The 24,459-nt window shown below is 40.5% G+C and overlaps 1 protein-coding gene across 1 annotated transcript in view; it reads right to left on the minus strand.

The window, feature by feature from the left end:
* Positions 1-16,249, minus strand: part of TMEM200A (transmembrane protein 200A) — a 54,349-nt gene extending 38,100 nt beyond the window's left edge. The window contains exon 1 of the mRNA XM_030944838.1: positions 16,129-16,249. The gene's annotated coding sequence lies outside the window, so the exon portion shown is untranslated. The remainder of the gene's footprint in view (positions 1-16,128) is intronic.
* Between the last annotated feature and the right edge of the window lie 8,210 nt (positions 16,250-24,459).

The following is a 24,459-nucleotide window of genomic DNA, read 5'->3' on the forward strand; positions in this document are numbered from 1 at the left end:
CGAAGCATTATTTTGCTTATGAAATATAGATTCCCTCCTTACACTGTTTATTTGAAATAGCATTTGCATGACATACTAGAGGGATTAAGTATGTTTAAAAATCATATTTCATTCACAGCCAGACCATGTTGTCATCTATTTTATTTTTGTTTGGGAAAAACTGGCATGTCTAACCTTGCTTCTCTCAGGTCTACCAGTGGAGCAGTCTAACACCTCACCAAGAACAAAACACAAATGTCATAATGTCCTAATGACCTATCCTCATCAGTTCCATGGCCAGATTCTCCAAATATCACACTTGAGGCTTAAGAGTAGACAAGAGTAACTGAGACTCAGCCAACAGGAGTTGCCTGTAAAGCAAGAGAAAAGGTGGTTTTACAGTGACACTTCTTCCTTCTGGGTGTCCTTCCAACAACAGAGATATCAAAGGTGCTAGCCAGCAAAAAGGGCAATTTTCCCAGGGAAAGGAAGAGCATCCTTGCTGACTGTCCTGCATGTGCCACCCTCCCCTCCAGGGCAAACGTCTCATTTAGCCCCATAGCAGAGAGGGTGGTCTCCCTGTCTTCCCAGTCAGACTTGTCCCCAGAATCTCATGGAAATACAGGACCTTGCCACCCAAAAGCTCTGTCACTAAATACTGTGATGATAAAATACATCCTTAAATATTTAATCACAGATTTATTTCATTCTAAGTTAATCTGGCAATTAGTTATACAATGGCTCCAGCACTAGTAACCAACTGTTCTTCTGACCAGTACCATTCTCTAAACAACACAAGCAGTTAATTATTGCCTCTTACTGGCAGATGTCTCCAGATAGTCAGAAGTCAAGCCAGGGCACAGAATTAATACCAAGGTCACACATAATGTTCCATCTGTCAAAAATATATTGGAAAGATAGTCCTGATTAACTTCCTGCAATATTAGGCAACACTGGTAATGAAAAAAAAATATATTCCACAAACAAGATATTTTAAGACAAAAAAAAAAAAGAAATGTCAAACTTTCAGCTATTTTTCCTTCAATTCCCAGAAGTAAGGCTTAGGCTTTCCTGATGAACTGCTGAGCCAATGCACAACCAAGAATTCAGAGAATTTAACAGGGCAGAAGTCACAACCTTCACAGAAGTGTTAAGACAGACAGTGAACCTCACGTCCACAGTCAGTAAAGGTGTCTACAGACTGCCTCACATCTAGAATGGTTCAAACTCTATCTATCCATCCATCCATCCATCCATCCCTGTCCAACTACCTGGCCCCAAAGCATTCAGACTCATTCTTACATGCATATAAACCAAAATCACATATTCTTAAACCACAGAACTATGGAATAATGTAGGCTGAAAAAACCTCCACCACTAGCTCCAAAGTTAGATCACATATGCAACTCACATTGATTTTCCTATAAACTGCAAAGGAGGACAAAAGAAAGACTGCTATTTCAACTGAGAAACAGTTCTGAAAACGCTGAAATTATTTAGCCATGTATGTTATGTAAGACACACAATTCAAGTCTCTGTTCAAATGATGAAGAATATTACCAAACTGCTTGTACACCACATTGTACAATAAACCTTGCTCTTTACAACTCCTGGCATGACAGCTGCTCCTGTACTTACAGGGTTTGTGTCAATTATCCCATAATGTATGGAAATATCTGACTCACACATCCAGTAGACATCATGTCCCATGCTGTATTAGCTCAGGCATCACCAAAGGTACTGAATTTTGTTTGACAGGCTTACCAACACCAATCCTACTTCTGCCAAACACAAAAAATGCATTAGAGGCATGAAGTGTCTGCAAAATTTTGCTTCTACTTAGACATTTGTTTCATTCACTACGTTGAGCATGTGCAAAATAAACTTTATCCAAGGAGGTACATGCTGGAGAACTGCAGCATCTCCAACATGTGTTTATCCATACAGTTGGAGAGAGCTGCCTAGAGTAAACAGCTGAGCCATTATGTTTGTCTACATAACAAGCTCACATTAAACAGTTCATAATAATATGTTTGATGGAATTTAAATCCCTCTAGAGAAAAGCACTGTTTAGCCACAAACTTATGACTGACTGTTCAGCCAAAAAAAAATGTATATGCATGGATATTTTAGGCCAGAAAAGATCATTTTCTTCAGCATACATAAGCAAAGATATTCAGTTCTGATTTCTGTATCAAGTCTGTAACTCCTCCATGCTTTACTTATTTCAGAAAGATAGTCTTGATTTTAATAGACACAACTTGGCTCTTAGAAGATACTTAAATTCATTCTTTTCACTGTTAGAAATGTTTCCAATTTCAATTGTTATTTTATTTGCAGTTTCAATATTTTGATTTCCAATACATTTTGGTGCATGATGTCTTTTTGGATTAATGACTCTGCTCAGGTACCAACATTCACAGGGCTCTTTCCGCTCATGGTATGTAATACTGATTTGATTTTGCATAGCACCTGTCATTCAAATGTCTCAAAAAATCCTCCTGGATGTGTAAGAATGGCATACTTCCTACAGAAATATCCCTATTTTGCAGCAGGCAAACTGAAGGAAAAGACATTAAAGACCATATTCTCCAAAGGGATGAAAATAACAGGGGAACAAGGTTCCTATGCATTTCTGGGAAGGCAGGGTCAGATAAGCTGTCCAATGTCACAGAGCAACTCTGGCAAAGCCAGAAACAAACCCCTCATTGACAAGATTTGCCTGTCACAACTGCGATCTGAATACATTATTTGTAGATACTGTTGTATAAATTTCAGGTGTACAACTCTCTGTGTGAAACAGCTCAGAAATACACTACAGACTGAATACTGATATTTCCATCACAGCAGCAGTACAAACTATGCAGCACAGGAATGCAACAGCTTTTACACCACTTTAGCAAGTGGCTGTTCTTACCCCTTTCCATACAAGACACTTTAAGCCTAATGAATCACAAACATCAATATTCACAGCAAGCCCAAATTTGCCTTGGCAGCTGCTGAAACTCTGACCTGTGGCAGAGAAAATGAAGATCTCAGCCTGGCAGTTCAGTCTCCAGTGACTGTGTGTCAATGGAAGCGTGCACACTCAGTCGCTTCTTTTCACATTTGAACCTCGGAGGAAGGGTTTTTTTCCTGGATCAATGAATACTGCTGAGTAGATGAAAGAACTTAATAGCTTTTCCCCAAAATGCAGCCAATAGCTATCAGAGTGTATTCTGAGAGGAGCTTTATTAGGCATAGACCTCTTACTCCCACAACCTTATGTCATACAAAGCAGCAAGTGAGATCACAGAAAATTAGCATTTCCAACCCCAGGAAATGGGGTTGAGGAATCCTAAGGAAGAAAGCAAGTTCTCAACACATCTTTATAACCCTTCCTATAATGCCAATCTTAACTGCTAAAGCACACAGATATGTAAACGTTACTGAAATTTTACTACTATTTTTGAAATTAGGTATATGGGTTTTCATGAATGGTCTTTTTTTTTTTGGGGAATGAAAATGTCATCTCCTGAAATTTACTGGCCACAGAAAGTATTCCTTTCCTGTGCTAAGGCACTTCTATAAGTTTTCTAAAAAGTGTTTCTTCTGGACTAGAAAAGACATCTTCCCCATTATGTTGCCAATAAGAGTTTGAATATCACTAATAAAAAAACTACACATCTTCTTAATATCTTGATTAACTTAATTAACCTATCATATGGTTCATAATATTCTATTATAATAAAAGAAATTCGATGGAAAAAATCTCTCCTTCCATATCTGAACTTCCAAAGTTCATTCTACTTCAGGCATGTTACTCATATAATTTAGAAATTTAGAACACAGACATTTTAAAATCCAGCTAATATCAGCATTTATTCAGGGACATTAAGACAATAACAACAAAAAAATATCACCTTAACATGGCTTAGATAAACAAGAGTGTCATCTTTGCAGAAAGCACATTCTGGAAGGCTTTAGGGGTTTCCCAGGATGGCAGCTTATTAGCAAAAATTGATTGTCATGGCTTTGAACTAAAACACTTCTAGCTGCTGAGAGCTGTTTTGGCTTGCTCGTGTAATAAAGGCATAATTCACAGAAAACATGTTTGACATTTTTGGGCCATGTAGGAACCAGCACTAGACTCAAGACTACCTAACATATTGAATGACATCCTAACCTTTTTGAAATACATAAGAAATCTGCCTATGACTTCACATAGCCAGGATCTCAAGACACTACCAGAGCAACAGTAACCAAACAAGAATAATTCCATCTTTTTACAGTGTTCCTGAGCTCACAGCAGGAAAAGACCATTTTTGACTGTCATCATCCAATACTCAATCTGTAATATCTAACCCTGCACTAGTTTTATGACATATATTAAAACATTCATTAAAATTGAGGATCTATGCTGATGCAAAAGATAACAATAGAAAAGAATCCAAATTCTTGCATCTTTGCTGACCTGTTTAATTTATACAGCTCTAAAAATTACCTTTGAAGGAGTAATTCAGTGGTCAGTAGCTCCTAGCTGTATGCATCCTAGATATAATCAAAGCTAAATTACCATTTGATTCCTGAAGCATTTGCTGCTCTGATGTAGGAAAAAGCAAAACAGGAGATGTGAAGCTAAGGAAGGTAGGATGGATCTCCTACACTACAAAGAGAGGAGAAAGCATGGCATGGACACAAAAAACCTGAAGGATTTAAAGGACTGTTTCACAGAGGAACAGAGCTGGTAAGCAATTATACACCTTACACGGAACACCATGTCCATGAGATTGTTACATGTTTTACTACACTCTGGTGTCTTGTGTACATCCATACAACACAGGAGTGGCTTGGGTTCACATTATAAAGTAGGGCTACAGCATTAAGGGGCTTCTTCAATTATTCCTTGAAGCAAACAAAAAAAGTAGGGCCTACAGGGCTCCATATGAAGCAAATCCACTACCTGGTTTTATTTTTTTTAATGAAGAGAGGAGCAATAGTTGCAGAAATTCCCCAGTCTTATCCCAATATATATATATATATAGACAGATATATAGGTATTTATATAGATAATATAGATACACACACCCACACACTAACATACATACACACTCATACATGGAAAAGGCAGGTTTGCTTGAGGAAAACAGAAACTACTGTCGTATCAGCCAGAAGAGCCACATTAGATTCAAACAAACATTCAAATAATGCAACAATATCTTGTCCAGACAGCCATGCTTTTTCCATGCTCCTTCTTCAAGAGCTATCCAGACAGAATGTGGAGAGTTACTGCTCTATAAATATGCAGTCTGTCTCTGTAAAAACAAACAAAATCCGTATCAAGAATGAGCAATAAAAATGTTTTACAATAAAGTATCCTGAAAACTAAAACACAAGCCAAATGCAAAATTATTAACAGAAGCCATTCATCAACTTCAATTTTATCATTCTCTCAAAGCTGTAACATGAAGTTGTATAGTCTTTTGGGTTTTGATGGAATCCAGGATCATTTTTCTGTCTGTTTTTCAGATCTCTGCTGCAGCTCATATTTTCTGTTTTTACAGTCTGATCATGATGACTGATAACCCTTCTGAAAAATCTGTTTAAAGCAAGTTATGCTCAGCAACAGTTATCCCCTAGCTTTTGCACACAATGAGCTTGTTTAATCACAGCCACATGGTTTTACATGTGATGTACGTGAAAGTGATTTTAAACACTTTTCCAACCATTTCTATTGTTTTGACCAACATTTTTAAGGAAAACCTCACAGTATCTACAACAGTAAGCAATGTATACAGTAAGATCTGTAGATGTTTTCTCTGTCATCCTCTCATGGATGTTGCTGTCTGAGAAGGTAATTTCTTATCAAGATGAGATTTTGGGCACGGGAATTGTAGAAACCTGCCCAGTACCTTAACTTCAAGGTCCATATGATTATGTGCTCAAAATCTCAGCTTTAAAAAAAAACAGCTGTCTCAAGATCTAGATAAAAAATCTTGAAAATCTGAACCTCATGCTTATCTTAGCAACCTCTGTGAATACCCGATCCTGCAGACCCTCTGTCTACCTTCCATATTGTGAATCAGCATATATAGGCTGGAGCGTGGCTGGAACACCCCAACTCCCAGGCTAACTACCCACAGCACATCAGCCACAGTACATCACCGACTAAAAGGCTGAAACAAGGTGAAAAGGAAGACAAGAAGCAGTACAAACACGCATATGACCATATACGACCATGCTAAGGACAATCTTTCAAAGCAATGCAGTTGTTGAAGAGAAGCTTTTGAGTGTTTGCAAAGAGTTCTAAAGCTACAAAACTCTGGAGAACAGCAGGCACAACAGATCAGACCCCTTTCTAAGGCCCTTCTGCTCTGACAAAGCCTCTGCTGTCACTGCTGAAGACCTAAGCATTATTCCTACCATGTTTTTTCTCTTCTAAATTGCCAACCTTGGTAAACGCATACACTTGGCCTCATCATTCCTTGTGGATTTACTGAAAGGCATGAAGGAAAGCAGTGTTATATTAATGCCACACACACTTCCAGCCACACTACATAAGACCCACTTCTTCCAGTCACTCAAATAAGAGCTTCCCTACTACCTGACTAAGTATATTATTTGCAAAAATTATAGTCTTGTCACTATAGAATAACTGATGTTTGTAGTTGTTGCTGTATTACTGATCTATCCATCTATCTACATTCTGCCTTCCTAGTACCATTATATTCACAGTCCTGCAATTGTCAAGGAATGAAAATTCACCTACAGTTGTTTACCTACAATTTTTTACCAAAGTATAATAAACTGTGCCAGTTTGTGTGAGTTTTCTGCTACAGCACACAGCTACTGAATGCCTGTAACTGAATCAAATGTAGGTAATTAAGCACAACAATGAGACTACTAATACACAGCAATCAAAGAACCCACATAATAAACCCTACTCAGACCTCCAAGCTTTAGGTCTAACCTGAGAAGCTACAAGCCTCTGAGTCCTATAAGACTTTCAGGCATATGCTTTTGGAAATACGGGTATTCCCAAGCACAGCCTTACTGTTGGAAGGGCTACATTCTCAACTAATTTCAGAGCACATGAGTCATCAGAAAAGTCTTCCAATCCAAATTTCCATAACATCAGCACCCTCTCCAGGGGCCTTCTGAATTTCTGACTGGTTTAACCAGACTCTCTCACTTTCCCCATCTGAATTCATTGTCTGCTGTAGCAGACCTTTTGTATTTTCCTTCTTTTTCCTCCCCATTTCCCCAGTAAATGCTTCTTCAACTGTGAGAATAACTACATTAGGAAAAAAGCTCAAAATTGAATTCTGAAGCTCATCTCTTCAGTCACAAGGTTTAACAAAGCCATATTTAACCTGAAGGTAATGCTGATCTTGGCTTTTTAAGGAGTTTTAAGCAATGTGTTAGACCATTTCCCAAGCACTCAATATTCTCAGCTGAAAATTACCTCCTAAGCACAAACCTGAAAACTAAGATGACAAATCTTACTCACAATAACATTCTGCCTAGTAACAATTAGAATATTTTATAAAATGGATAAAGAGTTTTCCCGAGTCCAGATCTAAACTCTGGAAGGAAGGACTGAAGAGACTAAAGCTCACACAGGCTACTTTCAGCTCCACATTCTTCCTTTGGAGTTTGCCTTCTTTAACATGAGGTAAATACTTGGTAACATGCACACTGATAAAAATGGTTGTAAAAGCAAAGATTAGGTACTCCCAAAATTCTTTGGAGAAAGTAGAAAAAACACGATGGTCACATGTCATGAATTCATAGAATCATTTAGACTGGAGAAGACGGCAGAGATTGTGAGTCCAACCATTACCCTAGTGCTGATTTCCAAGTCCACCACTAGACCATGTTTCTACATGATACATTAACATGCTTTTTAAGTACCTCCAGGAATGGTGACTCAACCACTTCCCTGATAGACTGTTACAATGCGTGACAACTCTTTCAGTGGATAATTTTTTCCTAACCTATAATCACACAGCATGCTATAAAAGCTGCACAACAAAACATTACCAGAAAGCTATACTACTTCATCTGGGCCCAGCCTCTCATAGACTAAATCTGATTCTGTGATAACAGTACATTTCTTATAGGAATTATATAATATATGTAATGCCATCTAGTCATAATCTCTGAATTTCACAGGTTAAAACCAACCAACCAACCAACCAACAACCAATCTAACTGAATTTAAAAGTTCACAAGATTAAGAACTTAAATAAAAAAGAATTATGGTCTCAGCTATAGCCTCTTTTCATACCATTTCAACTGTACAGCCAGTATAACAATAAAAAAAATTACAAACTGGTATTCTGCAAAACACAGCATTGCTTGTCCTTAATCAGTAAACGCTCCCATGTGTAATTTAATTGGTATGCATACTGGTTGCAGGCTTGGATTGGACCCGTGTCTTTCTAATATAATATAGTCTACTGAACTATGTTCCAGCAATGTATGCAGATATTCCACCGTGGGCACCAGTTAATGAGGCCATGTCCTAGGAGAACAATATTGAATTAGCAAAAGAATGGCAATAAATTCAGAATAGGCGTCTGCAAAGTAATTTGAGAAGAAATGTCTTCCTGGCAAAGTGCAAAGCAAATACTTTGTAGGGGTCATAGGAAGGGTTTGAGGAAAGCACTTTGGCAATGAATTAATGCAAAGTGATTCTACTGCTCTGAAGTTTATAAACCATACTAATAGGCAAGACAGGACTTTCTAAGAAGAGTCTCTTAGGCCTCTGGATGTTTATTATTAATATCTGCTAGCCATTTTTGTACAGGCTATTATTAACAGGTAAATAAATGTGCCATTAAGAAACTATCAGCTAGACGTTTATTTTGTGTGTAAATTTTGTGCTTGTTTGGCAAATCTCTTGTAATCCATTTGGGAGTATGGTCACAGTATCAGTCAAGTTGGAAATGACCACAGTAGGTCATCTGGTCCAACCTCCTTTCTCAAGCAGGAGAACATTGCATAGCATTGCATCCAGACAGTTCTTCAGTATCTCTAATGAGGGAGACTCCACATCCTCTCTGGGCAATCCATTCCAGTGTACAGTCACTGCACAGTAAAGAAATTCTTTCTCATATTCAGCTGGAACTTCCTGCGCATCAGTTTCTGTCCACTGCCTCTCATCCTACCGGTTTGCAGCACCAAGCAGAGCCTGGTTCCATCCTCTTGGCACCACCCTTCCGATATTCATACACATTGATGAGGTCCCCTCCCAGTCACCTCTTCTCAAAGCTGAACAGGCCCAACCCCCTCAGCCTTTCTTCAAAACAGAGACGCTCCAGTCCCCCAGCCATCCTCACAGCTGGACATGCTCCAGGGGCTCCATGTCTCTCCTGTACTGAGGAGCCCAGAACTCCCCACTAGGCCTCACCAGAGCTGAGTAGAGCAGTAGGATCCCCTCCTTTGTCCTGCTGGCAGCGCTCTTCCTAATGCACCCCAGGATTCTGTTGGCCTTTGCCACAAGGCGGCCACCCTCTTGGTGTTCCACTATGTCCACAAATTCTGTGTATCCAAGCAATGTTCCAAATTCCATTCTCCATATTACTGAAGTTACTAGTGCGATAGCAGACAGATAGTGTGACATCAGACTTCTTTTAACATAATTAAAGCAGACAACGTCTTCCAAACATAGCTTTCAGCACACTATTTCTATTTAAAATCTGTGTATATTAGGATCATTGTAGTAAGATAGTTTTGGCTGAGATGGAAAAACATTCTATCAAGTAGTGGATCTCGTGCTCAGTACTGGCTGGTGTCCCTAGGCACAGGCTCAGGGACTCACCATGTCTCTTTCACACTACCACAAGGATGGATGCCAGGGACATTTGTGGTCAAGGTCAGCTAGCCCACTCACAGGCACTGGTTCAGTCCAGAAGCTCTTTCTAAAAAGTCAATTTGGATATGACCATCTGAAAGACAGTTTAACACCCACATTGAGCCAGACCACTCTAGCTGACCTCAAAACATGTCTTGGTTTAATTAGTTTCCTGACACAGATATAGCCAAAACATATCAGAAAGAAAAATCTGTGCAAGTAGGGTAGCTAAGTATTCACAATAAATACCAGTTAATTATCCAGCATTTGAAGGATGTTCTCATTGTGCTTATTGTGCTCACTGGTCTTCTGTGAGATAATGACAGATTACATAGATCAACATGGTGATAACTTTTGGGTTTAGAGTATTAGTCTGCTTGAAAATGAAAACAACAGTTCACCTAACTTTCAAGTACTTTAAAATGCAGTTTCTATCTTTATCAGCAAACTATCCTTCTTAGCTCCCTCTCCTTTCTTATGTCTGTCTGAACTGATTCACTTACAGTGTATCTTCTGGAAGAAATGTTTGAACATCATTTCTGCAGAGCAGTTTACTTACTACACAACAAAGACAGTTCATTTAAAATGCATCACAGTGAGACAAGAATTAATTTCTCCATTTTCCAGTCTGATTTTCCATGAGATGCTTCAGAAAAGAACTACCACCACATTTTTTATTCTTACTTTTATTCTAATCTCCATTATTCGAGTTTCTTTCCATTTATAACACTGGATGTGGCATAATTTCTCTTTAGAAATGCAATTTACTATATCTCATACTTTGTCTTCCTTCATATTTTTCCTATCTTCAATATTGCCATTTTGTGTTTTGCTCTCTGCTCCCCCTTCCCTTCTCCCTCTCCTGCTTTCTTCCTTGTGTTAGTTTTGGGTTTTTTTGGTCTGTTTTCTGTCATCTAACTTCTTCCTACAAAAATAATAGTCACACCTCAGGTGAAACAAGCCAGCTGTTAAATACACAATAATTTAGAGCAAGAAGCAGACCTCTGCCAAATCTCAAACTGTATCAGGTTTAGTCTGTTGATCCCACCATGACATCCATGTCAAGAAAGCACACTTTGCAGAGTGTACCCCTTTTTCCAAGCAGAGGGCTACCTCACACCGTATGCAACAAGTCTGTCTAGCACAAGATCATGCAAAAGACAGCAGCTAGAGCAGCTGTTATGTACACCCTGTGTGATCCAAGGAACAGCCCTTGGGAAAACTTATTTGCTGCAGTAAAATGCTGCCCCAACACACAAGGCTGCTTCATCCCTCTTTATGAAGGAATAAAGTTGCACATCTCACATGTGCATCACATATAATCTGATATGCCTTTGTTACTTTCAATTATCCAAAGGAAAGAAAACGCCAGGATTTTGTGCAACAATTTTACACCAGATGGATGGACAAATAATAGCACTGCTTCCTCATTTAATACATAACAAAATGGAAGCAATAAAATTAACTAGATACAAACACATTCTTCAACAATGTGCAACTGATTACAGATAAGTAAAGAGATTTATTCAGACACATTCAGATGGAGAATGTGAAAAAACCCTGTATTACTGTGACCACTATGACACCAAATTCAACATTCTAAGTGACATTTACAACAGGTTTCTAATTAATGTGCTTTTATGGTAGTTTAAATTGACAGAAAATTACTTTTGGAATTTTCCCTTTATTAGAAAAAAGAAGTATGACTACTATTGAAAAGCTCTAAAAACTTGGTTTGATATCACATTCACTCTCTGAGCTAATGCTACAGATTTATAGGTATCAAAGCCCAAACCTCTACTAGTTAAAGAATTTAGTGAAACTAACCAATTGTCAGAACTGGTAGGCTATTAGTATCCAACTGTATCAATGCTTTGTCAAAAATGTCCTTCCCATTTCACAGTCAGCACGAATGTAGTTTCAACTGACTCAAATTTCAGCACTTTTTATCAATGGGTTTTAAAACCACGACACTGGGATGCTCAGCCCAACTGTACCTGTGAAACAGCAACTAGAAAAAAAACAATTCATATAAAAAGGGATTCTTCCTCTTTGCTTCTTTGTCTTTAAACTAGTTCCTATGAAAAGTAACCTATGTTATATTTTACATCTCTTGAGATTATTGAGTGTATCTAAAGCATTCTCCATTAAAGTGACAAAATCTTGCTTTTCCTGATTCAGTAAGAGCTTCATCATTCAGATTAGCGAGGAAAAATTAGAAGACAATTTAGAGAAATATCTCCTTCATTTCTACTTATTTCAATTGGAGGAAAATGGTCACACTTCCAACAGAAGGAACAATTCCAGTGGTATATAAATGATAAGATGTTGATATAGTAAGACAAGAGAGTAAACTGAAAACCATTTACATTTCCCATAAGACCTTTCAGAATCTTCATACACAAAAAGGTAGTTTATTGCTTTATTTTCCACAAGTCTGTTTTTCCTGAAAATCTCGGCTGTATCATTACATCTCATTCGCAGTGCTCCTCAGACGCCTAGTTTTAGTTAGGTGGCTTTGCACCACGCTGTCACACATTTTAGGTACTAAAACATGCAGAAAAAGGAATAATAACTTTCCTCAACTAGAAACACTGAGGGATATAGGAAATGACTGAGGATAAACCTCCTTCTTTCTCAGGTTTTCTGGACACAGAATAATTTTAAAACCACCACAAGCATGTTCTGCTCCTGCTACAGATAAAAGGCTTCAAGTAGCTCTGTAATACAGGTTATCCATCCCATTTGGCTAGCCATGCAAAAAAAAAAAAAAAAACTTGATTTTTAAAAGGCATCTATGAAAAATGTAGTTTAAAATCACTGATCGTGTAGGAAAGTTCAGTAAGGAAAATGTAATTTCGTTTACACTAAGAAATCAATATAATGTCAGTATTTCAGTACTAAGTTCTGTCATCAGGTCACTGGGGCTCCCTCTGGCAAGATTTACCTATTTGAAGAGCAGTTACATATATACATATGCACCTCATACTGAACTGTCTGATGTGGAAATGGCTAATGATGGAAGAGAGTAACAACATCTTGCTTTAGAGCTAGACTGAAGCCTCAGCACGAAAGTTTAGAGCAGTGCTTATTCTCACACTCCACAAACAGAGGACACTGAGGAGCTAGTAAAGCTAGTGGGCAAAGCAACAGCAGTGTAAAACATCTGCTCAGTAGTTTAATTCAATTATGTTGTCAGCATTTCACCCTTCCATGGAGTCAACAGTCCACTTAACCCACACAATCTCTGGGTAAGTAGGTTCTTATGTTTTACCCACTAAAGAAGAAAACCAGAAACTTTTCCTTACAGTGTTTTTGTTGTACAACTAATGTGCTAACTAAAACTAGAGTACGAACTCAAGCACTACTTGCAATTTCCATTTACTTCTAGTAGGCTTGGAGAGTATATGCAACTTCTCTAAAAAGATTTTTTATTCCTCAACTATTTATTAGTACCCTTGAGTTACTCAAAGGCAGTTAGAAGCACAGGAAGCAATACAAACATTTTGCCGATAAATAGACACCTGAAAATGGACCTCCTAAATCCTGACAGCAAGGGATTTCTTCCTGTATCCATCATAAGGCAGCATCAGAATTTTTAACAAGATTTCTGAGAATAGATTGGTCTTCTTAAAGGCTTTTACCATGGACCTGTAATACAAACAATAGCATTCTACATGGTTGTCAGCTGCCTTTCCAGAAGTGCTCTCCTTAGACTCTGTTTACCAGCCTCATACAGAGCTCTGAAACACCTTAAGATGTCTAAACTTAAGGCATAAGACACCTATGTCTTTATGTTTCACGTCTTCCTACATAACTCTCCTGTCTTGCAACTAGAAAATTATTTGCAACTGCCTCTTTGTTCCGGTATCATGAGATCAAACACTGAGATTACAAGTAACTGATCTGTTTATAAAGAGTAGTGGCACCAATCAAACTGAGGCATCATCACTAGCTAGGACACAAAGTTCCCCTTCTACTACAATCTCTACCACTATTACAGACAAGACTGAGGATTTCACCATTAATTTTTAAAAAATTGGTAACTATTCATGACAACAGGTTTCATACATTTTATATCATAACTTTGTCTGGTTTCAGTAATTTTAGTGGGAGTTTTCACTGATTTTTCAGCATTTCAGATTTCTGGCTCCTAAAATCTACTGAACAAAACACAAGAAGTAGCAGTCTCCTCCTGCTGTTGCATTGATGTACTTCACTCCTTAACCAATTTTCACTTTGTATTTTCCCCTTTCAGCCCTGAGAGATGATAGCCAACAGAGAATATACAACCCATGAGATGTGGCTGAGGTGAGCACCTGCACACAGCACAGGTATTTTGTGTTGTAGATCCAGCATTCAGGGAAGTAGAGGCAGAACACACTGAGAGAGGACTTGGTCCAGGGAAGGTCCAGCAGTGCAGTTAGGACAATGAAGAGTTTCACTGAAGTTACCAGGACCTACTGCCACATGCAACAAACTCAGACCGTGGGTGATCATTAGGGATGAAGTTGGAACTGCATACCTGCTTGAGAGTGAGCAAACTTTTCAGTCCTTTGTCAGAGCAGGGCTTGCTTAGTCTATACTTCACAGGATTAGATTCCAACAGCCCACTTTTTATAATTTGATGACAAAGCTTCAATAAAAATGAATTCCAGTGAGGTTATATTGAGCAAAACCATTTTTGTACATCAAACAAAATAACTCTACTGCACTGAACGATTGCATCAGTAGTCCAATTTTCATTTGGATCATTGTTGCAATCCAACCAAGGAGCAACAAATAAAATGTTTCTATGCCAACAAAATATAAATTATATATGATTTTACTTCCCAAATTACTACTTAAGTACCTCATATCTTTATCCATGAGTGTGTTTTCCTATTTTCAGGACAAAACACCTAATTGCAACTCATGTTTTGAATTACTAAAAATTATCTTACAATTATCTTCTAACAAGTATTTATCTAGAAGTACATTTCCTGGCAACAAAAGTACACTAAACCATTCCAAACCTGAATGACCCTTTAGCTTCATCCTTACGGAACGTCAGTTACATACAATGGAAATATCATTTTCTGGTTTAAATGTTGGGGTTTTTTTTCACACTTTCTACAAAGAAGCACCAAAAGTACTAAAAGGAAGGGGGGAAAAAAAAAAAAAAAAAAAAGCACTGCTTCTTTCTATCTGGACACTGGGTTTCCATCACATGGACAGTCTGCACCATCTACTTAGAGAAAAATACCAGAATAGTTGCTAGTGTATTGACCTAGCATCAAGAAAAGCTAGAGAAACCTTTGCTGGCAAAATTTTATTGAGCAATATAGTCTCCATGTCCTAAGAGCATTATGAAGTGCAAGTCCACTACATCGCTACCGGTTATTTTGTAGTTCACGTTACACAGAATGCTACACTAAAGGAATACTTTTGTCCGGGTACTTTCGCCTTGAACAATAAAACCCGCATTATTCTTCATAACTACTACGTACAAAAGACTAATAAGTGTCAAACAGATACAGCTACTGCAATTCCAGATCGGCACAACAGCTGCACATGTATTGAATTCAAGCGCAAACACTAACAATGTTTATGTTAGTAGGATATCAGGAGTATCTGCTACGCATCCGAGCTGTTCGCAGTACTTTTGTTTCAAAGTCTGCCTCACCAGTAAGATTATGTCTAGCCGGTGAGCGATTTATTTAGCACTGAGTTATATTCGCACGCAAGAGAATAAGGCAACCCCCTTGTCATCCCCATCTGCCTCTCATCCTTTCAGATAAGCAGCACACCACCATTTTCCCCGCAAACAAAGGTTAAGGAAAGCCCAGCTCCCGTGAAAATAAAGGCAATGGGGCAACTCGCCGGGTGGGAGGCGGCACGGGGCGCTCAGCCCAGGGGCAGCCCTCAGCGGGGCAGTGCCGATCCGGGATCCCGACCGGCGGGGCAGGAGACGGCAGCACTAAAGTATTTCGGACCCAGCGCAGACAAAAGAGGGTGTGTAGCAGCTGCGCGGAGCGCGGCTGCCGCCGGCACGCCAGCCCGCTCCGTTCGGGAGGCAGAAAGTCCATTTCTGGCAGGGAAAAACCCACCGAACCACCCACCGGTGCCGAACCACCCACCGGCGCCGCTCCCTCTGCCCCTCGCCGCCGAGGGCAGGGGCGCGTCTCTCCGTGCCCCAGGCACCGCCGGCAGGAAGGCGCAGGGCGCAGCCCCTGCACTCCCGAGGAGCGGTGACGGCTGCGGGCGGGTTGAAGTTCGGGGGCGAGGGACAGACCCCGAGCAGACTCACCCCCACTCGCCTCGCCGCTTACCTGTGGGGAGGTGCGCGGTGCCCGCAGCCCTCCCGGCGCAGCGAGCAGCGGAGCTGCGCCGTGCCCGTCAGACACGGGGCTTCTCCAGTGAGGCGGCGGCTGGCTCAGGGAGTGACAGGGCGGCGGCTCCCCTCGCCCTTCCCTGGCACCGTGCTCGGCGAGAGGCGGGCGGGGGCAGGCATGGCGAGCACGCAGGAGCGCGGCCGGGGCGGTCACTGCCGGCCGGAGGAGGACGCCCGCCGCCCGGGGGCTGCGCGCCCCCCCGCCGCCGGCGCAGGGCCAGCCTGAGGCGGCCTCCCCCTGTTCGCCCCGCGGCGACGGGCGGGTGCCATAGCAGCGCTCCGCGGGAGCCGCCGCGGGGGAACGGCCGCCAAGCAGCCACCCAGGGGGGCGTGGGCGGGTGGCGGCTCCGCGGAGCAAAACTTTCCCGGCTCCTCTGCAGGGTGCCCGGGCGGTGCTCGCCCCCGGAGGCGCTGCGAGGGAGGTGGAGGGGGACGGACGCCGCTCTCACAGCCGTCCCGACCGCTCCGCGCAGCGCCGCCCGGGCTCGGCCCTCGCCGCCCGCCCGTAGCAAAGTTTCACTCCGGCCCCATCTCTATGGAAACGGCCCCCTGGTTTCCCTCCGCTCCCCAAGGGACGAGGCGGAGGCGGGCAGCCCGCTCGCCAGTCGCGGCGATGGGAGGCAGCCGGGACCAGCCCCGCGGGCGCTAGGCAAATCTGGCCGCAGGCAGCGCCGGGACGGGACGGCAGCCAGGGAAAGGGGCGGGCTGAGCCGCGGGACCGGGACGCGGCTCCTTCTCTCCTTCCCGCTCCCGGGGAAGTTTGCCAGCACCCCGAGGGAGAGCGCGGGCAGCCGCGCCCCGCTCCCGCCGGGACCAGCCGGCCGGAGGGCCTCCTCTGCGGGACCTCCCGCGCTGCTCTGCCCGCAGCCCCGCCGGAGCGGCGGATTTGTAGCGCGCCCGGTTCCGCCCCGCCGGGCTCCGGGGCCGCGGCCGTGGGGGAGGAGGGAGGAGTCACCGGGGGCGGCGGCGCGGGAGGGGAGCGCGGGGGTGCTGGTCACGGCGTCGCCTGGGGTTGGAATCGGCCTTTCCCGGCGGGGTCGGTCTCTCCTGACGGTGCAGAGCGCAGCGGGGGCCCTCCGGGTGTGGGGCCGGGTGCTCGCCTTCCCTGACCCCGTGTGAGAGCCGGACGGAAAGCGTGGGAGCGCAGAGTGATTCACCGCAATGTGGGGGCTCTTTACCTCGGATGCAATTGCATTTTATGATTCACCTTTTCATTTTTACGCTTATTTTGGGGAGTTTCTTTTGGTGCGGCCCGCCCACCCCTCGTGTACAACCAGGGACTGCAAAGGTGCTCGCACCTTCCAGTCGGGTGAGGTAATCCAGCAGATGCGCTTGGGAGAAGGAAGGACTCCAGGGTGCATCGGAGCTCCACATTCATAAGTCAAACATGTCTTTTGGGGGGGAAAGTAAAAACAACTCTGCATTTGGTTTGCATTGATAGCAGGTTTTATTTCATTTTTTAAAATTGATTTGACTTAAGTGTTGATGTTTCCTTTTATTCAATTTACCAGAAATCTCCCAAAAACAGAAAACTACTAAACTTGGTATAATCATATCTAATTTTTTCTCGAGAAGTGTTTTCCTCAAAACAGTGACTCAGGACCTGCCATCCATCCTGAAATGATTCTTCCAATCATAAGTGACTACAGTTGCTTTGTGATTGTACAGTGTGTTGTCTTTTCTCAGTGTATGCTTTATAAAGATTATAATCCTGGTGGCTGCAGTGGTTTCTACATTAAGTACATCCTCCACTATTGCCTTGTTGTAGCAAGGAAACATGCATGCCACCTATTGCAGACTAGCAAAGAGATGGGTACTATTCCTCAGAAGCTGGAAACATTGCATTTCAGCTGTTTGGCATGTTTTGTTTTCAACAAGTGAAGAATCACTTTCAAGTGTCAGATTTCTCTCTGTTCATTCAACTATTGCTGGATCTGTAATTTGGTTTTGTGTGTGATGTAACGTATTTCATGTCAGCTACTGAGAGGACAGGTCTGCAGGCAGTTGTGTATTTCAGAGATGTCAATTTTTGAAAGACCCAGCTGTGTATCACAGAGGCAATGGATGAAAGGATGATACATGCCCACCAAATCCCAAGTAGATGTAATATCTCTACTAGTAAAAAACCAGAAATTTTCTTTAGAATTTATGGAAAATGTTGATGTGGAATTGTTAGGGAAACTTCACACTCCTGTGCTGTCAGCAGATGATGAAATGTTGACCAGGAATGTGACATGAACCACTGCTGGTTTCACGACTGCTCTTGTACTGTCTCTGGAAGGAATGGAGCTTTTAAATCTAAAGGGGAAAAAAATTTTCAGTTGTTGCTGCTGACCTTTCTTTGCCCCGCAACAGTGGACTTGGTAGAGTATCACCGTACCTTTCTTCTTGATGTGGTTTAACCCCAGCTGGCAACTAAACACAACACCGCCACTCACTTGCTCTCTCCTGGTGGGATGGCAGAGAGAATCAGAAGAGCAAAAGTGAGGAAACTCATGGGCTGAAATAAAGACATTTAATAGGTAAGGCAAAAGCCAGCTATGCAAGCGAAGCCAAACAAGGAATTCATTCACCACTTCCCATGGGCAGGCAGGTGTTCAGCCATCTCGAGCTCCATCACACATAGCAGTGACTTGGAAAGACAAATAGCATCACTCCAAACATGCTCCTCTTTCTCTTTCCTCCAGCTCTATATGCTGAGCGTGATTCCATACACTATGGAATATCCATGTGATCAGTTGGGGTCAGCTACCCCAGCTATCCACTCCTCTCCCAACTCCTTGTGCACCCCCAAGCTCCCCACTGGTGGATTGGAGTGAGAAGCAGAAAAGGCCTTGGCTCTTAGATAAGCGCTGCTTGGCAGTAATTAATGCATCCCCATTTTATCAACAGCACAGTTCCCAACAGCTAGCCTCATACTAGTTGCAATGAAGAACCCATCCTCATAAATCCTCAGATAATTTATGGATGGGCACTGTCTCAAACAGTGCAAGTGACAGAATGTGGTTTTTGGGGACAGAAGGAATAGGTTGGAGGACTAATTTCAGTACTGTTACTAGGTGAGAAGTATCTCTAGGGTAGACTTCCCCTTGCTTGTGCTGTATTTGCAAAACTTACTGACAGTGAACCACATAATTGTTGGGTTTTTACATGAACCATAAGTTATATGTAGAAAAATGTGATGATTTATATTAGTGTGAGCAACACATTTTGTGGGAGATTCTGTGGATTATAGTACAAGAGCTGCCCACCCTAGTGACAGACATTTGGAAGATGTGTTTTGCAAGCGGATGAAGTTCAGATTTGCTACTTGCCTGTGCTGCCTGGAGCCTTCTCAAATTCTACCAGTGCATTCTTAAAGATGGGTAGTGTCTGCTCCTTCAAAATAGAAGTTTTATACTGACCTTAAAGCTATTGATTTAAGGAATTTGCACCTGATCTGCAGTAGAAAGGAAAGAAGAGAATAAGGCCCCAAGGCTCTCCAGATCTCAGTCATCTGCACATCTCTGGAGAGTCAGTGTTAAGACCAATATTTCAGGCATTAAATGTCAACACTGATATTGCTAGCAGTCAGTAAAACAAACATTTTAGTACATTAATTATGAAATTGGTTACTTCTGAGATTATAGCAAGAATCAGTAATTTTAGCCTCATGAGTGAGAGTCTCCCTTTGAAAGGCATGGAATATTTTTATTTGAAATTTGGGATGTCAATAGTATTATACTATTTTCCCTTCCAACCTACACCTTTTGGTTCATGCTATGAAAACCCATTAATTTACTGTAATAAGCAAGGCAGTGGGTGGATTAAACTGTGTGTCTTCCATAAATTTAATCCAATTAAAGAGGCATTTTTTAGCTTGGGACAGGATATTTTTCTAAGATCCAGATCCATTTCTACTTCAAATTTTGCAAGAAATTGGGACACTTGACTGTCCTGTGTAAGAATAAGTTAAATGTGAAATATCCTGAATTGGGAACATGAATGAAACTGAAGATTGAGAGGATCCCCACTAGAGGTAAAGAGCTGTGGTCAGGTCCAGACCACTATAGTGAGAATAAATGACACCATAAAATTTTATTTTTGCTAAGACTTACTGTGGATTGTACTGTGATACTGTTATCTTACATACCTTTTTTTCCATATTATATGTGAAAAGAAAGTCTATATATGTTATCTCTTTAATTCTTATTAAGACATAAAAGAAATCTTCAAATCATAATTTTTCTAATAGATTTGTTCATACACAATTTTTTAGTGTAATTCACAAGAATATGGTCTTTATAAGCAGTGAATGAGTGTCAAGAATTTATTTGTGATAATAAATTATTTGTCAGTCAATAAATAATAAACAACTGCAAACAGAACTCTGCCTTAGTGACTCATTTCTGTCTCTAAAGGTACAAAATCTAAGTTCTTTAATCTGTACATGAGAAAATGCTTAAGCAAAGACTGAAACAGTTTCTTAAGCATTAAATACCAAGCCTGTTCCATATACTCAGAACATACAAGCTAGTAACCAAAATTCAGTCATAAATGATCTGAATAATCCCACTGTCTCTCTTCAAACAAAACCCACTTTTCCTCACCATTAGAAATCTAGAAGACGTGTCCTTACTGCTTTTTCTTATCTTGTAAATGCTGTACATCATATACATCTTGTACATGTATACATCATATACATGCTGTATACTGGCTTGTACATGCTATACTGACAGGTTAGCTCCTTGCCCCTTAGGCCAGTGTCTATTACCAAACAACAAGATGGTTAACAGGTAATTAATTTATTTTTTTTCTCCCTCTGGTGCCACTAGGCCTACTAGGAGCTCATCATCAATACTGGCAGAGCTACCTCGCTGGTGTCTGTGTAACATCGGTGTGAAACTCATTTTATATTACCTAGAAAAAAATCCTGCAAATTACTTGGCTGCTGCAATGGTGATGCCACTGATTCTCAAGCTGACCAGTTCAGTTCCTGGTACTTGTCTGTTACACACTGTCTTTTTACTCAGCTGGAAGCTTTTCTGGGCATAGAGCATCTCCTCTGTTTGCAGCTGTATGCCACCGAGGGAAATCAGTGAGATCCTGTTTAGCAGAAGTATGGTGCAGATATTTGTTAACAGCAAGGAAAGCCAAGAAACACGGGGCCAAGAAAATGTCAGAATCATACAGAGAATCCTGGCATGTGTCACTATTTATCTTAACAATAGCTACATAGCATGCAATACTATGCAATTTGCCATTTATTGGCTTGCGCTTTACCTCAACCAGTTTCTGAAACTAGTGAGAATACAGACAGAAATGTCTGCTTCCAAATGATTTGTGAGCTGTCCACAGCACTTAAGATGCTGATTTAACTTAATCCTTTCATACTTTCCAACAGTCTAACTTTTTTAAAAAGGATAGAAACTTAGCACTCCAAGTATGATGAAAGCCTGTATATATATAAAATAAAGCTTTGGAAATCATACTGGTAATTTCTTTAAGTAGAAACTCAAGGTTTTCTCCATGAGAAATGCTTCTCAATGCTTCTCTAGCATTGAGAGTATATGCCTTTTTGTATACAAAAGGAAATTTCTGGAATATCCATTCTCTTATTAACAGCTGAAGTATTAAAAAAGTGCTTGAATTGAGTGGGTTTTAATCTGTCTTGAAGTGGTTTAAGAAATCAGATTTTCTTAAACATGTTCTACATAATAAAATTTTATTTTGGCTTTCTCTGAAATGTTTATCTGAATAATGCATTATTATGTTTTATGAATACCTGGATATGTTAGAATGCACGGTGTTGGCATCCAATAAAAATCACAGAAATAGAACGATTATTTATTATGCACATGTAAGTGAACAGGCTCTGAACTATACACAGAATAAAGGAAGTAAACTACCTGTGAAGTGGAACTCTAATGCATAGAATAGTGAGTTTGTTGCTTGGTTTTTTGTCACAAAAGGTGTTCTTTCTTTATTATTAAAGTCCATGTAGTTTAAGATTTGCCTGTGTCTGGAAGACTTTTTCTAGTTGGCATCCTTAAACAGCAGCACTATCTTGAAAGAAAGTTGAAAAGCAACATACAGCTTTTATGTCCATCATATCAGAAGCACTTGATAAATAAAGTAGTAGTGGAATAGTACTTTAAAGAAAAAATATACAGAAAATATAGAATTTTCTCAGATTACTGAATTGTTTGAAGCAGACACTGTTTCTTCCCTGAATGTAAGGTTTCTTGATACTGAATCAAAAAACACAGTTCTTCTGTTTGAGCTTTCAAGTGAAGGCAAGAAGGTGGGATGCTGGGACAGCCGGTAGAGTGTTCCTTTGTTGGCATAAGGATTTTCTCTGCATTTGAAATGCCAGAAATAGTGCCAGCAAAATAGAAGATGGCTTACAGGATTGCCATATTTTCATCATTTCTTTCTGGGAAGTTAACAAAAAGCAACATACTGTGTGACTTAACTTACTAATTTCATATTAAACTTCCCATGCAAGTGCTGTCATGAGCATCAGTCATACTATCTCCAGTTAAAATTCCACTGGGGACTTAGAGGAAGTCAGAAGCAAGTGAAGCAGGACTATCTTTGAGAAAAGTATTGCTGTTCTTCTGAATGAAAATATAAGTAATGGAGAAACTATAATTGCCTCACAATTTTGAATGGTGTCACTGAGGTATTTTATATGTCATGTAGTAATTATTTGTGATCATTTCAGTTGTGGTGATAGTGAGTTCAGTTTTCATGCCATTCCATGCCATGCCAAATTTTTCTCACTATTGTTGTGGTGGAGAAAGCTATGAAGCACTAGGAGAGGTGAATAGATGACTCATTTGAAAACATATATCCCTACCAATATGCATCATGAAGGGAAGTATCCATTATTCCTCTGTCACATACATCCATAGAGAAAAAGCCGCATCTATGTAATAAATTCAGTCTTATTATGTAAAATGTGTAAATAATTACCTACAACTGCTGCGAGTGCAGTTCCTAAATATTATTGTTTCTAGACAAAATAGAAACTGGAACTGAACAGCTTTGTTAAGAAAGCATGAGGGTCCTTTCTGTTGTGAGGGTCTTCCCTTGTGACGCAATTATGCAAGTCTCCCCAAAAAAATGAGTCCCACAGAGAATCTGGACAGAAGCTGGCTTTTATTTTGAAAGTCTGAGAAGGTGCACAAAACCTAAGCATCAGGTCTTCTTGGAAATGTACTGTAAAATATCACTCATCATTTCCAAGCTTTATGAAAAAGAGATGGTACTTTGTTGTTCTGAAACTTTTTATGCTTATTTCTAAGAGACAAATGATGAATAAGTCTGTAACAAAGACACCCAAATATGGCAATTAAAGCAGACTACTTAATGACACCAGGAAATTAACATTTCCTATGAGGATAATTATGAAAATGGTGTTTATGTCCAATCCAACATTTTGGTTTCAACAAAACACAAATCTATAGTCTATGTTACTTGATATTTCAAGGACTTTACCCTGTGTAAAAAATTATTTTTTTTCTCAGCATCTGGTTTTAGCCACAACTCTTTTTTTTTATTTTTTAAATCTTATAAAGATTTAAGGAGGGACTTAAGTTTACAACTTAAATGCTCAGATTGATTTTGGGAGAAGAAGGATTGCTCTGGTTTTGACTATTACATTTCAGTGGTGTTAGAAGCTAGAGTATGGATTCAGGGAGCAGTGTTGTCTGACTTAAACTGAGGGAATAGAGTAAAACTAAAAGTAAATACAGTAGAATTAAGGGAAATATCCAATTTTTGTTGACATTAATTTCCTTAAATTCAGTACCCAAAATATTTCCCTTAATGAAGTGTGGCTTGAGCCTCCTCAAGATGCAGACACCATAAAATAAACATTTCAAGACACACTTAACTTTAAACATGAATAAACATGTTTAAACAACTGAAAACCCCGTGGGTTTGGACAGTGTTCTGAATGTTCTGCTAAACTGACTCAGTGATGACTTGGGGTCTTTGTGCTATAAAAATAGTAAGATCGGAGTCTTAATTCTTATTAGAGTTTTTCTAAAATATGAGTATTTGATAAAACCTACTGTTTTGTAGTTTTCAGAGTGTGGTTTAGCCCAGCAGTAAGGTCTTCAGATCCTCTGCTTGTCCTCCTCAGGAGGTGTTCTGAAACAGTGGAGAAATGTTCTAAGCCCTGAAGGAAAGAAGACAGAGTGACCTCATGCCTTTTTGATTTGGGTCTGCCTGAGAGCAATTTCTGTAGTTATATGCCCCATCAACACATGCATGATAATCT

This window comes from Camarhynchus parvulus, chromosome 3, assembly GCF_901933205.1.
Source record: "Camarhynchus parvulus chromosome 3, STF_HiC, whole genome shotgun sequence".
Lineage (NCBI taxonomy): Eukaryota > Metazoa > Chordata > Aves > Passeriformes > Thraupidae > Camarhynchus > Camarhynchus parvulus.